At 61.0% G+C, this 9,068-nt stretch overlaps 1 protein-coding gene across 9 annotated transcripts in view; it reads right to left on the bottom strand.

The window, feature by feature from the left end:
- The window catches only part of RBFOX3 (RNA binding fox-1 homolog 3), a 129,038-nt gene that overhangs the window by 66,996 nt on the left and 52,974 nt on the right, over positions 1-9,068 (bottom strand). For all 9 annotated transcript variants that reach the window (XM_027691362.1, XM_027691365.1, XM_027691369.1 and 6 more), the window contains exon 2: positions 1,252-1,367. The gene's annotated coding sequence lies outside the window, so the exon portion shown is untranslated. The remainder of the gene's footprint in view (positions 1-1,251; positions 1,368-9,068) is intronic.

The following is a 9,068-nucleotide window of genomic DNA, read 5'->3' as shown; positions in this document are numbered from 1 at the left end:
GCACTGGCAGAGCTGCATGTGGGAAGCTTGCATAATAGTGCCAGCCCACACTACGCCTGCTCCTTCCCAGCATGATCAGCCCCTTGCTTTCATGAGCAATAACATCCACCCAAAGTTTTCTAAAAGACAAAAAAAAAAAAGAGCTTCAAGGTGATGCACGGAGCTCAGCTGCCTTTGCTGCCTCTGAACTGATGAATGCAGCTGGGGAATCCATCTGCACAGCCTCTCTAATCCCCGCTCCGGACAACCTGTGCCCCAGGGTGACGAGGAGCCTCAAACTCTCACTCCCATTTCATGATTCCCGAGCAGGCACTGCAAGGGGGGCACACACAACCACCCCCGCTGGAGCCAGACAGGGATGCACAGCTCCAGGGCACTCACACCTGCCCGGGCACTCCCCTTGGCTCATGCCAGTGGGAGAAGAGCAGTCCCACCTCTGGGGGTCCCCTCAGTGCAGCAGTCAGGGGGGAGGGCACTGGGAGACACGTGCAGTGGCAGAACAACCCCGAGCAGAGCCCAGTCCCTGGTCATGGCAGGTGCCCCAGCGCTGCTGCAGCCACTCTGAGCACCCGCTGTGCCCCTGGGTACTTGCAGCGCTGGGAAGAAACGGGGAGGATGCCTCATCTGGAGGAGAGAATCCTGCTGCCTTCCAGAAGTTTAAATTTTAACTCCTCCTCAGGCTGGTGAGAGCTCCCAGTGCGGGCTGGTGTCAGTGTGAGGGGGGTTCCAGTCCCTGTAACATGACCTGACGGGGCCGGGTTCAGCCCAGAGCACAGAGCTGCGCACGCAGCCCCGAGGGGGGTTTGCAGCACGGTCGGGGCCAGAAGCCGGTTCTTGGCGGGTCCAGCCAGGCTGAGACGTGCAGGGCTGTGCGTGCACCGTGGGCACACAGCTCCCCTGCCCCTGCTGGGGGACCACCAGGGTCCCACACGCTCTGGGACCTCCGTGCTCCTGCAGTGAGCAGGAGGGAGAGGGCTGGGGCTGATCCCTAGGCAGGACCAGACCCCCTCACCCCACATCCCACGAGGCCCAAAGCAGGAACGCCTTCTCCTTGTGATGCTCCCCTTTTCCAGGTCATCACTCAAGAGTCTGGGCCCACAGGATCTGTACCCAGTGCCAGTGCAAAGCACCTGGTGGGCTGATTGTGGGCTGTTGCCCCAGGCACAGCCGTGGGAAGCAGCAGCTTCATCCTCAACCGAAAAATACCTCCGTGCCCTCCCCTACGTGGACTGCTGGGTGGGAACAACGTACCTGAAGACCAAGAGCAGGTGCCTCAGGCGCAGTGGAGGGCAGGAGCTCACACTCGTGTTCGCCCCTCGGAGCCGTCAGGAGGAGCCGTTGGGGTCTCACAGCAGCAGCTTCTCAGCCTGAAAGAGAGAGGGAGAGGCTCCAGTCCCGTCCCTGTGTAGGCACCACCACTAATAACGGAGGAGGACGTGGCAGAGCTCGGCGCCTCAGAACACCACGGCTCCAGGGACTCACACACGCTTGGCCCACTCCTTCAAACAGCACAATTATCTCGTGGCTGGGGGGCAGCTCTGGAGCAGCCCCTAACATGTGCAGAGGCAGGACCCTGCCCACTGGTAAAGCCCCCCAGGAGGGGGGAGCATGGCCCTGGAGAATGGGGTTTGGCTGCACAGGGCGCACGGGGAGTCCCCAGCTCAGGATCCCCAGCGGGACACATCCCGGTCTCTGCACTGATGCAGGATGCTGAGGCTGGTCCTGCCTCCCCAGAAGCACCAGCCCTAGCCTCAGATGAGCACCTGGCACGGAGACAAGGAAAGGCAAAGACTTCCTAAGGGAAAAAACACCTGTTCCCCCAAAAGGCTCCCTGGAGCCTGCCCAGAGCCCCACATGGACTTTTCTCCAACCCAGGTTGAACAGGAAACAATTTAACAGCTTGTCCCCTATTTTAACGGGACTTTTTCCCTGTTCCCCTGGGCAGACCATCCTTCCCAGCACAGAGAGGTGACGTCCCCCCTGCACTCCAGCCAGGCAGCCCCCCTGCCCGCCGTGAGTTCGACGCCTGCACCGTGCGGCGGGATGGGCTCGGAGCACCGGGAGCTGAGATTTATCCCCTCAGCAGAACAGGGGCAGAGGCCGGGAGATAAGTCACAGCAGAGCTGCGGGAGCGGCGCTCAAGGTCCTCCAAGGTTGGCTCATTAAAAACCGAGGAGAAGACGAAGGAAAAATCTGCCCGCAGTGGTGTGGCTGCAAATCCCCCTCCTGCTGCCAAAGCAGCCACGGCCAAGAGGGAGGTGGGAAGGGAGTCAGGACCCCCAGGCCATTTCTGCAGCAATCCCCAGGGCAGCCTGCTGGCCTGGACCCTGTGAAGCCACCAGTGTTCCCCAAACACCATCCCAGTACATCCCAATAACCACAGCAGCACAGGGCCCGGACAAGGATATGCTTCCCAGCAGCACAGGAGCAGAGAGCCAGTAAGGAGCCAAGGGCAACCCACAGAGCTGTTCAGACGCTGGCCCCAGGACCAGCTGGAGCTGCACACACTGGGACTGGCACCAGCAGTCACCCGGCATGCCAAGCCCACTGCTCAGAGTGGGCACCATCCCCACGACAGGCACCATAACCAGTTTGGGGACAGACCAAAGAAAACCCATAGAGATGCAGTGAACATCACAGGCACTCCCAGCCTCCCCAGACTTGCTGGAATTCCCCTCCTGTCTCATTAGTCCTGCTCATTAGGGTCTGCTCCTGATCAGCAGGCAGAGCCAGAGCTCAGTGCAGCATCACGCTCACCAGCCCCTCCATCCCAGCCCCTTTAATGCTGGTCTGTCACAGCCGGTCCCCTAAGGCCCCCTTGGTGTCCCCAACTCCCCTGTTGGTTGTCCCCTAACACCCCCTTGGCTGTCCCCTCCAGCAGACACTGCCAGCAGCCTCTCTTCCCTCTGCCCTGGGTGGTTTGTGTGTGACCAGGAACCGCAGCCGAGCCGGGGGTTCAGTGGGGACTCACACTGTGGGGTTTGCCCAGGACTGAACCACCCCTGCACGTGCAGCGAGCGCAGGACACGATAAACACTGGGAAAATCCAACAGCATCCCTGAAACAAGCTGAGCACAGCAGGATTTTTTTTCAGCACCTTCTATTTTCAAAAGCAAACCCACGTGCGTGCTGGGGATGGGGATGGCGCGTTCCCCACTGGTGCCGGGGGCCCAGCAGCATCCCTCACCTGCCAGCAGCATCCCTCACCATTGGCAGCATCCCTGCAGCACCCCCCCTGCAGGGAAAGCGATCCAGCCCCAGGAGGGATGGGAAAGTAGATTGCAGAGCCCCATGGGGCATCTCCCCCAGGAGCCACCGGGCTTTTACTACACACTAAACAACAGCGATTAGATCGACAAGCCAACCCCTGGAAGGCTGAGCGGTTTTATCAAAGCCAGCAGCACCCCAGGGAGGAGATGGAGAGATGATGCAGCTGCCCACAGCATCTGCAGTCCCAAGGCCAGCCCGGCGGCTGCTGCAGGGGGAGGCAGGACCAGGGCTGTACCTGCTCATTTTCGGGAGGCTGAGCCCCCGCCACTGCCCCTGCACTCCCACGAGGACGCCGGTCCCTGGTCCCAGCCCAGCACATTCTGCCAGACCCCACCATGGCAATGGGGTGGCACAGAAATGCCCCTCAGCAGGGCAGGGCTGGGGGTGCAGTGGGTGCCCACAGTGGTTTTCCCTGGATTGCAGAGGAGGGGGGAGAGGAATTTTCTTTCAGCAGCAAACTCACTGAAGCAGCACTTGGTGCCTGTGCAGCCTGAGATACAGCTCCTGCTCCAGCCCAACCAGGAGCTATTTCCCACTTATCTCTGCCGTGGCTGATATCTGTGCAGCAGAACACGGCGCTTGGTAATAGGATTTTGATGCTAAACAGAAGATGTTTTTTCCCTGGGTCTCACTTACGTCACACCTGGAGGTATCCATGGCCATGGAGGTGACACAGAGGAAGGCTAAAGAGTTTCAACTCTTGCGCTGAGGGAGCAGCTTCTCCTTTAGCTGCAAAACAGCAGAATTTCAGTGATCTAATATTAGCTGCCCGCGTCGTGCCCCCATCCCAGCGCAGCCGTGGGAAGAGGAGGGAGGAGAGCACGGCCCCGCTACTGCAGCCCAGCTGATCCCCCTGGGGATGCGCCTGCACCCCACGGGCACCATCCACTCCCCGTGGGCATCACCCGCTCCCAGTGCTTCCCCAGCCCCGGGCACTGCTGTCAACTGCATCCCGTGCCACGGGGACCACCCACACACCACAGCAGCAGCGGCACGAAGCCAGGCCTGGGTGGTGCAGCCGCGCTCACAGCTGCCTCAGGGAAAGGGGAGGAAGGCTTGTCACCTCCCTGCCACCCTCCTCCCTAAGCTGAGTGAAAGGAAGGTCCCACGCACCCCCCGGCTGCTGAAGACTGGGAAAGTCTCTGCCTGCCACAGACAAAACTGAAGCGATGGGAACCACCCCCGCCGGGCACAGGTGACATCTCACCCGGGGGAAAACGCTGCCGGCGCGGTGGCAGGGCTGGCACTGCTCCCTCGGGGCTGGCACTGCTCCCACCCCACAAACCGGGGGGCGAAGGGCACCGGCAGAAAAGCCACAGGCTGGTGGTGCTGGGAGGGTCTGGCCAAGGCCAAGGTCAGTGTGTCGGGCCGGACTCCAGCACGCTTGGCCAGGCTGACCACGGCCGTGCCAAGAGGTGCTCCCGGGGCACACAGTGGTTGTGGGGTGGACACTGACCACAGGGTCCCACACCACCACAGCGAGCAGCTCCAGCCCTGGCAGCGATGGTGCCCAGGGAAGCAGGTGCCCAGGGAAGCAGGTGCCCAGGCCAGTGCCCAGGCCAGTGCCCAGGCCAGCCCCGCTCCAGCTGACCCGAGGAGCGCCCCAGCACCGCGGGGAGGGAAGCACAGCACGTGCAGGCAAGCACAGCACTGGCACGGCCATGCCACCACTGGCCCCATCCCACCACTGACCCCATCCCACAGGGACTGTGTGTGGGCAGCATATGCCCCAGAGCCAGGGCAAGATGGGCAGCCCCTGCAGCAGGGACAGGGGTGCCAGCAGCCAGGCCAGCCCCCCCTGTGGGGACAGAGATGCCAGGAGCCAGGCCAGCCCCCGCTGTGGGGACAGGGATCCCAGGAGCCGGTCGCAGTCTGTTTTCCTGCACAAGTGCATTAAGCATTCCACACAGCACTTTTGCTGTAAATCACTTCCTATTCAGGCTCACTGCTGAGGGTCTCTGAAGGTCGATTTTCCATGGTTATGACAACAAAAACTAAAATTGGGTCAAACCTGAAAGGTATTATCTTCCTCCAAGCTGCTAAATGCACAATAGTAATGAGGTTGGTTAAGCAGTTCACCCCCAGCCCGCATTATTTGCTCTGAAGATGTATTAACCAGTTAAATGAGCGTGATAAGGCAGCTCTGCTCGTTCCTCCCACCAGTCGCACGGCAGATCTGAGGTTCTGGGTCTCTGCATTCTGGTTAATAACCGGGACCGCAGCCCCGACGACAAAGGCAGCCGCGCCGCAGCGCCCGGGGCCAGGCTGTGCCCGGCCTGACCCGCGGGGACACAAAGGCAACTTTAAAGGCATCCAGCGGCTCAGAGCCATTGGAAAAAATAATTATCCTTCCTCCTCCCCTTTTCTCTTTCTTCTTCTTAACGCTCTCCCCCATCCAACCTCCCGATGAAAGAAGGAGCCGCCGGCCGCCCCGGCAGAGGCGGTTCAGCAGCATCCCCGTGCCAGGATGGGGGATTATCCCTGGCAAACACATCCAGCTGACCCGGCTGCCACTGCTGGGCGTGGGACCAGGGGGGCAAAACCCACCCGACCACCTTGTGAGCATTGGAGGTCACCTCACAGTGGTACCCAAAAGGTGCTGCGTGCCCAGGGCAGAGCTCTCCACACGGACCTGCTGTAGGGGGTGCGGGGCTAAGGCTGCCCGGGGCACCCACCTCAGGAATCCACACCCCAGCTGGGCTGTGGGGCCGGTTGTGGGACACAAAAAACCATTTGTTTTTACAGGATTTCTGCTGTTTTTCCTAAAAAAAACACCCATTAATTTAAATATAACTGGTGTAAACAAGCACGACCCTAAAATCCACGGGCAGCTGTATGGAACGGGGGAGAGGGAAGGAGGGAGGGGAAACACTTTAATTAATCCCTAAAATGAATGAGATGGGAAAACCTGAACTGCAGGGAAAGCAGCTGGTGCTGCTGCAGGAAGGGGCTGCTTCACCTCCCAAAGGAGGAGGGACCCTGCCACCAGCCAGGGAGCACACGGAGGAAGAATGGAGAGAGCCTCGATGTGTCTCTCCCTGTGATCCAGCTGGGGCTTTGCCAGGAGGAAGTAGCTGCATGGAGAAATGCCAGCACTTTCTAGCACAGAAGGATGGATGAAGGTATCCCGAGGTGGGATCTGTGTTGGCAGAAGCTCTGGGACCAGCACTGTGGCCTCCAGGAGCCACCTCCTGTGTGATCAAAATACGGCTGTGAACGGTACCTCAGGACCAGGCGGGAGAGAGACCACAGACCAGATCCAAGGAGCAACAAGATGGGAAGAAAAGAGCTGGGGGCCTCAACCAGAGGCAACAGCGGATCCACACAGTGTAAGGGACAGCAGTGGACCCACAGTGGGCTCTTCCTCACTATTCCAGGCCACCCTGCCAGCAGCTGCTGCTCTGGGCAGTTCCCTGGGAGCAGCTATTTGAAATGCAAAGAAAGCTGGATGAACTGGAAAGACAAATTTGGTGCTTCTGGTCCAGAACTCCCAAGCATACATGGGATCCCTTGGGAGAACAGAGCAGAAAGATGAAACATCATGTGTGGAGCTTGGAGCAGGGGCTGCTCAGGGCACCGCAGGACACAGTGAGTGGGGACAGGCAGTGACACGTCCTGTGCCAGGGGTCATGGCAGAGGATGGACAGTACCAAAGGGCCAAAATGCTACCACACAGAGGATCCAAGAGGCAAGAGAGAGGAGACCTGCCCTGCCTGGCAGCAAAACCCCTGCTTTGCCCTGTTCTGCAGACTCCCCAGCTCCCACACTGATGGCTGGCACCACATTGTGCCCTGGCATATGGCAGGGAAAGGCCAAAACTAGCACAGCCACACAAGGTCCCTGCTGTCATTCCTGATTTTGGCAGCCTGCCTGCCACGGAACCCTGCCTGCACCCCTGCCTGCACCCCTGCCCTCTCCCTGCCTGCACACACACAGCGGGCTCCCAAGGCTCCAGCCACACCCATAAACTCCGTCCTGCTCCAGGAGTCCTTCGTCCCAAACCTGGAGAACAAATCAACACAACGTGGCTCCTCTTGGAGAAACACCGACCACCAGCACAGCTCCTCCCCAGGTCATCGGCTACTCTGGCAAACCAGGCCCATCCCCAGCTGTGGTGCCCAGCTCTGCCATGGCATTGGGAGGGCAGCCAGCCTGGCACGGCTCTCCGGGAAGCGTCAGCCCCTTGTCCCCTTACCTCAGTGCACCATCCATGATGCCATTCGAGGCTCCTCAGCAGTGAAGGTGCCAGGACGGGCGGGCAGGACGACGGCACCTCCAGGACCCACCCAAGCACCGGGACCGGCACGTGCCAGGCTCTGCCCCTCACCGGCCCTCCCGGCCACACCACAGCTCCCGGCGCTGCCTTCGGAGCCGCTGCCGCAGCGCACGCATCGTCCTCCCCCCTGCCCTTTCCAACGCCGCCGGGGATGGGAGGGAGCTAGAAATGCCAGGAGAAGCATTCCTTATTTCAAGAAGCCGGATCATCTGAAGACTGGCAGGAGCCCAGCGCCCGGTGAAACATCCCCAGATTTACGGCCAGCACGGCCCAAGAGACAGAAGAGCTTTAGTGAACCTGGTTTTAAGATCCCAGGGGAAAGCGACAGTGGAATCTGAGCGACCCAGGAACTCCACCTCTCTGTGGGGAAAACAAAAGCCACACAAGAAAGGAGCCCAAGAGAGGAGCCCGGCGGCCCCAGGGACTGCAGGGAGGGGGCTGCCAAGGGATGGGCTGCACCCCAGGACCAACGGGACACGCACTGAGACACCACATACAAGGACCAGGTGGCTGCTGGGACAGCAGAGCATCACTGCTGGAGCACCCTGCACTGCCTGCGGCACTGATCCAGCCTCCCCCTCCTCCTCCTCCAGGGCTTCTTCCTCTCCTTCCCCTCTTTGTCATTCCTCTCAGCTCACACCTCTTCTCTGCTCTCCTTCAGCTGCTCGCAGCAATAATCCAGGGCACTGACGCCCAGGCAGATTGCTCAGCGCGGCTCCAACGCTGCTGACCGGGGTTTTAATGACTCCCCCAGCTGCACTGGGGCCGGTCCCCACCTCCGCCAGCTGCCAGGCAGGCTCTCCCCACCACCCCTCCTCCAAAAAACACCTGCACCCTCCGCAGGGACGGGCGAGGAGCACCCACCACCTCCAGCTCAGCGGGGGCTCAGCCGGCGTCTGCTCTCGCCTTGCACCCGGGGCTCAGCCACCGCGGGCACCCACAGGGTCCTCTCAGCAGCCCCGGCCCCCCAGGGCTCCCCTGCCCCCCGGGCAAGGCAAGTGCAGCCAAGGACACCAATGCAGAGCCGGAGGGGCCGCAGGCTGATTGCACGGTGCATGTTCCTTGGGGACAGGGAAGGGACAACTGCGGTGTCGGTCACACAGTGCTGCTCAAAGTGTCACAGCACAGGCACAGACCAGGCAGGGACAGGACAGGGACCAGGCAGGGACAGGACAGGGACCAGGCAGGGACTCAACAGGTATTGGGGCTCTGCCTGCAGGATCCAGGCAGCACCCCGGGCTCCAGCTGCTCCATGCCAGCTCCTGGCACCGGCACCCTGCGAGGGATGGAGTGAGGGTCTGCTCCCCAGTGAGGAGGATGGGTACAGCAGGGACTGAGCCCCATCCCCAGAGCTGAGCTGCCCATGGGCAGCCAGGTAGGAACATGTTGCCTGGACCGGGGGACAGGCCAGCACCATGACTGGCCAGCCCTGCCATTGCCCCCCACAAGGCCACATCTAGATCCAGTGTCCAGCTTTGGGCCCCCCAGTGCAGGTGGGACTGATATACTGGAGTCTGGCAGA

This window comes from Neopelma chrysocephalum, unplaced genomic scaffold, assembly GCF_003984885.1.
Source record: "Neopelma chrysocephalum unplaced genomic scaffold, ASM398488v2 Primary Assembly neopelma1_84, whole genome shotgun sequence".
Lineage (NCBI taxonomy): Eukaryota > Metazoa > Chordata > Aves > Passeriformes > Pipridae > Neopelma > Neopelma chrysocephalum.
Note: the sequence above shows the minus strand (reverse complement) of the source record. Positions and strands in the feature narration are given on the sequence as shown.